Genomic DNA, 7500 nt, shown 5'->3' on the forward strand with positions numbered 1-7500 from the left:
CTCTCTCCTGTAAATCATTCTATAAATAAACAGACATTAAACAAACGCCTAACCAGCCAACCAACCAAAAAACGCACAATGTCTAACTAGCTGTGGGAGAGAGATCCCCTAGAGACACAGGCCCACGAAAGATGGACAGACGATAACAGAAAACTGTGCTGCCTGCAGCAAGAGGGGATTAGGAGAGGCTTGTGGAAAACAAGATAAACAAGAAGGAGGCACACGACAATACGCCTTCAATGATAATCGGTTGGAGGGAGGAGGTGGTGAATTAGCTAGGAGATGTTAAGGAGGATGGGGGAGGATGAGGGGTGGGAGAGGAGGGGGTAATACCAGTGAAGTCATATTCAGAACACCCTTGAATGTTCTGAAAATTTCCATTCAGCATAAATCGCAGAGATAAACTATGTATTATTGGGCCCATTTGTTTTTTCTTGGTTTTTTTTTTTCCGAACTTGCCAAATATTAAAATTATTGTTAAGTGTTCCTCTTCTAATCTGTTACATCACTTCTTAATCTTCCTTTTAATCCACAGTCATTTTTTTAAATTTTTTTTTTCTACCATCCCAGTAATTCTGGTCAGTCATTGTGAGTGAGTGAGTGTGTGAGTGAGTGAGTGAGTGTGTGTGTGTGTGTGTGTGTGTGTGTGTGTGTGTGTGTGTGTGTGTGTGTGTGTGTGTGTGTGTGTTTGTATTTCTAAGTGCGTGTGTGACAGCTTTGAGCAACGGTCAAACTTTCTTTCCTTTATTGAAATCTCTCTCTCTCTCTCTCTCTTCACCTCTAACCCCCACTCTATTTTGCTCTGGGTCTTTCTCTGTGTGTATCTCTGTCTATCTGTCTGCCTGTCTCTGCCTCTCTCTTTCTCTTCCTGTCTGTCTGTCTCTGTCTCGGCTATCTCTCACTCTTTCTCTCCCTCTGTCTCTCTCCGTCTCTCTCTGTCTCACTCAATCTTCCTTCCCCCCCCTTCCTTTCCCTCCCTCTCCCACCACTCCCTTTCTTTCAGACATCTCTCTCCTGTAAATCATTCTATAAATAACCAGACATTAAACAAACGCCTAACCAGCCAACCAACCAAAAAACGCACAACGTCTAACTAGCTGTGGGAGAGAGATCCCCTAGAGACACAGGCCCACGAAAGATGGACAGACGATAACAGAAAACTGTGCTGCCTGCAGCAAGAGGGGATTAGGAGAGGCTTGTGGAAAACAAGATAAACAAGAAGGAGGCACACGACAATACGCCTTCAATGATAATCGGTTGGAGGGAGGAGGTGGTGAATTAATTTTGAACTAGGGGATGGTAAGGAGGAGGGAGAGGAGGGAGAGGGGGCAGGGGTAATGCCAGTGAAGTCTTGTAATTGGAACACCTTTATGCATCTTGTTAGTGAAAAAAAAAAAGAAAAAAAAAAGGAGATGCAAAGATAAAGTCTTTATTATTGGTCCCGTTTGGTTACAAATGAAATATATAGCTAGAGGAAAAATTTGATGACAAAAAAACAAACAAACAACACCCCTAAAAACAAAACAAAAATAAAACAACACAACCCCCCCCCCACCCCCGAAAACAACAACAACAACTACTACTTAGTACTACTACTAATTACGATGATAATAATAATATTTATAATGATGATAATGATTATTATTAGTTTTATTATCTTCATTATTATTATTATTATTATTATTATTAGTAGTAGTAGTAGTAGTAGTAGTAGTAGTAGTAGTAGTAGTAGTAGTAGTAGTATCATAATATTTTTCATCTTGCTGTATATTTCATTTGTTGGAACATTGTTCATCTTGACATCTGTCATGTCGTTTCAAAATCTCCATCAACAGTTTTTTTGCTATTTTTTTCTTCCACCCTTTTCTTAGCAGATACCGGTTAATCAATGTCTTGAGGTGTGTGTGTGTGTGTGTGTGTGTGTGTGTGTGTGTGTGTGTGTGTGTGTGTGTGTGTGTGTGTGTGTGTGTGTGCGCGCGCGCGTGCTCACGAGCGTTTGTATGTGTCAGTGCGTTTGTATGTTTGTGCGTAAATGTGTGCTTGTGAATGTGTTTATACGTGTGTGTGCGTGCGCACTCGAGTATTTGTGCAAATGTGTGTAAATGTAGGTGTGTGTGTGTGTGTGTGTGTGTGTGTGTGTGTGTGTGTGTGTGTGTGTGTGTGTAAGGTGTATTTTGTGCCTTTATTCTGCGATTATTCATATCTGCAATGGGTAGCATTGTATTGGTAGATCACAGATTTTGTTTTTTGTTTTCCCACTCCTATGTCCTTTTGTGTTTTTATTGCACAACGCACTGTTTTGTATTTTGCACTGTTTCATGTGAGGTGCTTAGAGCCCATCTATGTGGAGTTTGTGCCAATAAAGTACAATATATCATTGTTGTTGCTGCTCTGTGCTCTTCTTCTTCTTCTAATATTGTAATAAAAAAATTGACAACCCTTTGTGACCGGCTTCTATATGCCCTGGCTTGCACAAGGATCTTTTAATTCCTTTAGATCCTTTTCATCCCCTTTCATCTGAATTCCTCCAAATTTAATCCATCGCAACATTTCATTCCCCCCCCCCCCCCCACACCCCTTCCATTCACCACACAGTCCTCTACATCATCATCATCATCATCATCATCATCATCACACACACACACACACACACACACACACACACACACACACACACACACACACACACACAAGAGATTCATTGTCTTGTTATTGTATTTGACACTTTACTGGCCTACAGGGAACTTGGGAGGATAAGCAGCTCTACAAATCATATGATTAATTTTTTCTCTCTTTCTCTCCATTACTTTTCCTTTCCTCCAAATTCTCGTATGATCCTTCACTAAAGGTTTTCGGGAGTGATTCAACTGTGGACAATCTCTCGTTGAAGATGGTTGCCAAACATCGCGAAGCACTAAATGGTATATCTCAGCCAGGTACTAAGTGGGGTTTGATTGATTGATTGATTCATTTGTGTATTAATTTAGTTGCTTATTTATTTATCATTTTTTTTCATTTGATGGCAGTGAGTGCTGTGGGTTCGTGGGGGACATTGTTTTGTTGTTTTTGTTTTGATTTTCAGTCTATGTCGGTTTTGTATAAATATCTTCTTTTTCTTTTGTCTTATTGGTGTCGTTATAAAGCGTGTGTTGTGCTATGTATTTACGCCCTTTAAGAACATCTTTTTGATATCCCCCCCCCCCGCCCCCGTTCAAAGAAGGTTCAACGGACCCTTGATTTTGACGAGGAAGGGTTAACCGTTTCACTGCTGTCCTTCGGTGAAACGACATCAGTACGGCATGAATTTTGAGGTGCATTTACTACTTCTCCTGTTACTTTTATTTAAGTGGCGTTACTGGTTTTACTGTCGCAAAAGCCAAGTCCCCCACCACCCCACCCCCACCCCCACCCCCGAAAAAAAGGGTGGCTAACAACCTGACCGTTAAGTTTGAATCATACCTCAGAAAAGTGGACAGCCCTTCACATTGACAAGCAAGCATACTTCGTCAACAGTAGTCAATAGGTTAAATTGTCACGCCCTTCTTGTAAAAGTAGTTCCCATCGTTCACAGTTTTGTTTGTATTTTTAAAGCGTTTTTGAAAGTATGTATTCAGAACGACACATGTGTTGTGTATTTTCGTTTGTTCTCCTTCACACTGACAAGCAAGCATACTTCGTCAGCAATGGTCAATGGGTTAAACTGTCACGCCTTACTTGTTAGCGTAGTTCACATCGTTTACTAGTTTGATTGTCTGTATAGTATTTATGAAGACTTGTTTTCAGAACGACATAAGTGTTGTTTAACTTTCGTTACTTCTTCTTCTCCACTGCAGGCTCTGTACGCTCCGTTCGCTACAACACGCAGGCTTTGAACTGTCTCTTTTGAGACGAGGAACAAACGTGCGTGAACTGGTCTTTTTAATATTACTTGTATCACGAATGGTTTCTCCAATGCAATGGGGAATCATTTACAGCTTAGTCTTTTGTGAAGGACAATGACTCTCAAAATAGGAGGCAAAATTGCACTGGCTCTCAGTCCTGCAGCCTTGGGGGCTAGTTGGCTTTTGGGAACCATCCCAACGCCGACTGGCCGGAAACCTCCTTTGCCGAGAGAGTGGGGATGTAACTTGGGAAAGACACACTCCACTACAATCTAATTCAAGCTGCCTCCTCTGCTGTTCTGATGGTCATAGTCGGACACGTCTCACTATCATTATAATGTTACTTTCAATATTTTAAACTTTTCTTATAGTGTGCCGGCAGTGTCAAAAACACCACTTCCAACACTGTCCCCCTGCCCTCCGGGTGAACTCATTACTGTGTGCTGCTTATGCTTTATGTAGGATGTGCTGTATGCAGGGCTGTGTGTTGTTTTAAGCTGTTTTAGCAGGCACCGTTTAGGTGGTTGGTTGCTGCTTATGCTTAGAGTTTCAGATCTGTTTGAGTCAGTGTTGCTGATGTGCTGTTGTTTTCAGTAAACACTCTATGAAAACCGGTTACTCGATGTGGCCCTGCTATTGGTGTGAGGAGAGAGTGTGAGTGAGTGCGAGTGCATCATTGATTATCACCATAGTCCCCTCTCTTTCCCGTCTCGAACCTCCTTTTACACTTTATTAAAACCCATTGACGGCCATAAACGTATCATATACGTGCATAGTGACGTCACTGATGACGTCATCAGGAAATGAAAAATAGTTCTGGAAGGCTGAAAATTCACACAGTTTATCAAGAGTGGTATATGTACCCAGACCATTTTCTCAGTTTTAGGCTTATCGTTTTGGATAATGTTTTATAACTTGAAACACCACTTTCTACTGTTTTCCCCCTGGTACTGAAGGGGTTCCGTGGATTAAGCGGGATGTGGGTGAATTGTACTTTCTAACGTTGATTTAACCGACCTTTCAAAACATTATTTTGTGCTCTCTTCAACTGATTTTAGAAAGTGACAGGTGTTCAGCTTTGAAATGACCCCTGACGGGCGCAATAGCTGAGTGGTTAAAACGTTGCACTTTCAATCTGAGGGTCCCAGTTTCGAATCTTGGTAACGGCGCCAGGTGGGTAAAGGGTGGTGATTTTTCTGATCTCCCAGTTCAACATATGCGCAGACTTGCTTGCGCCTGAATCCTCTTCGTGCAGAAGGTCAAATAAGCTCGTTAAAGACCCCGTAATCTATGTCAGCGTCCGATGGGTTATGGTAGAAACAAGAACATACCCAGCTTGCACCCCCCCCCACCCCCCTGGAAACGGAGTGTGGCTGCCTACAAGGCGGGGGTAAATAAACAAAACGGTCGTGCACGTAAAATATTACATGTGTGTGTGTGTGTGTGTGTGTGTGTGTGTGTGTGTGCGTGTGTGCGTGTGTGCGTGTGTGTGTGTGTGTGTGTGTGTGTGTGTGTGTGTGTGCATGACTGAAACCTGATCGAATGACACAGGAAACGAATGATGAGCGCCCAGTGGCAGTCGTCAGTCGGCACTACCCAGGTAGGCAGCCTGTTGTCTGCAAATGACTCCGTGTTTGTGAAGCGCTTAGAGCCTGGTCTCCGACCGAGGACAGGGGCTTTATAAGTATCAATGTCATCGCCATCGTCATCTTTGCAGGTCGGCAGGGCTATGAGTGACATGATGGATTTAGTTTGATTCCTGACCCAGGGGCACTGTCAACTTGAACAACACTGGGAGATTTATGGTGACTGACATTCCAGCAGAGAAGCTTTTTTGTGTGTCGAATATCACTTAACAGTGGAAAGACGTTGAACTGAAGAAATAGTTTTCTGTGTAATGGTGATTGGTCCTTTGCTGGCTTCTATACATATACCAGAGTGTTCCACATAAGCTTCTGCTTGTTGTGCTCAGTGCTGTTGTGTTTATTGCTGCATTGCATTGTGTTTGAACGAATAAAACTTGTTAAAATGGTAAAACCAATGGTAATAATGATAATGATCATCACCATCGTCACCGCCACCACCACCACCACCACCACCACCACCACCATCATCATGATCATCATCATCACCACCGTCGTTGTCATTACCAACACCATAACAACCATCATCACCATCACCATCATTGTCATCGACATAAACATCACCATCATCACCACCATCATCACCATCACCATTATCACCATCACCATCATCACTACCACCATCATCACCATCAAAATCATGATCATCATTACCTTCACCATCGACATCATCATCATCATCAACATCATCACTATCACCATCACCATCACCATCACCATCATCATCATGAACATCATCACCATCATCATCATCATCATCACCACCTTCACCACTACCATCATCATCATCATCATCATCATCATCATTACCTTCACCATCAACATCATCATCATCATCAACATCATCACCATCACCATCACCACCACCACCATCATCATCATCACCACCATCATCACCATAATTATCATCATCACCACCACCGTCACCATAATCACCATCACCATCACCACCGTCACCAGCACCATCACCATCATCACCTTCATCGCCTGGCTTCGAATCCCTCTCTCTCCCTTTCTCCTAAGTTTGACTGGAAAATCAAAGTGAGCGTCTAGTCCCCGGGATGAGACGATAAACCGAGGTCCCGTGTGCAGCACGCACTTGGCACACTGAAAAAGAACCCATGGCAACGAAAGTGTTGTCCACTGGGAACGTTCTGCAGCAGCAAAAACCCATTCTGATAGGTACACAAAATATACATGTGGATGCACTCAAAACCTGACTAAGCGCGTGGGGTCATGCTGCTGGCCAGGTATCTGCCGAGCAGATGTGGTGTAGCGTGTATGGATTTGTCCGAACGCAGTGTCGCCTCTTTGAGCTACTGATACTGAAACTCGTCACTATCATCAGTGTGTGTGTGTGTGTGTGTGTGTGTGTGTGTGTGTGTGTGTGTGTGTGTGTGTGTGTGTGTGTGTGTGTGTGTGTGTTTCTTTTTTTCCTTTTTTTTTCAAGATAGAGGGAGGGAAGGGGAATAGGAACGTATCACATATACATTGTCTTCATTGCCTTTATCTATCAAATATAAAATAAAAATTACTCAAATATTTTACCTATTTTTTTTGGGTATGTATGTTATGTCATTTGTCTACATATTATTATTATTAATATTATTATTAAAATTATACTATAATTATATTGAACAACATTTTCAATTTTTTAATTATTTATTTTACTTATTGTTTTTTTTTAAATTTAATTTTACTTTCTTGTTCATATGTCTCTCTCACCCCCTTCCCTCACCCCTACCCTCTCACCCGCCCCCGCCCACCTTTCCACCCCTTTCCCTTTCAGAGCCCTTTCTTTCCTTCACACACTCACACTCACAGTTCCACCCCCCCCCTCCCCTTCACGGTCTTTTTGTCTCCTTTCCTGTGACTTCTAATCACTTTCCTTTCCTGAACTTGACTCTCTCCCTCTCCTGTCTGTATCTTTCTGTCTGTCCCTCACTCATTTCATTTGCCTGAAGCTCGATACGTAG

This window comes from Babylonia areolata, chromosome 20, assembly GCF_041734735.1.
Source record: "Babylonia areolata isolate BAREFJ2019XMU chromosome 20, ASM4173473v1, whole genome shotgun sequence".
Taxonomy (NCBI): domain Eukaryota; kingdom Metazoa; phylum Mollusca; class Gastropoda; order Neogastropoda; family Buccinidae; genus Babylonia; species Babylonia areolata.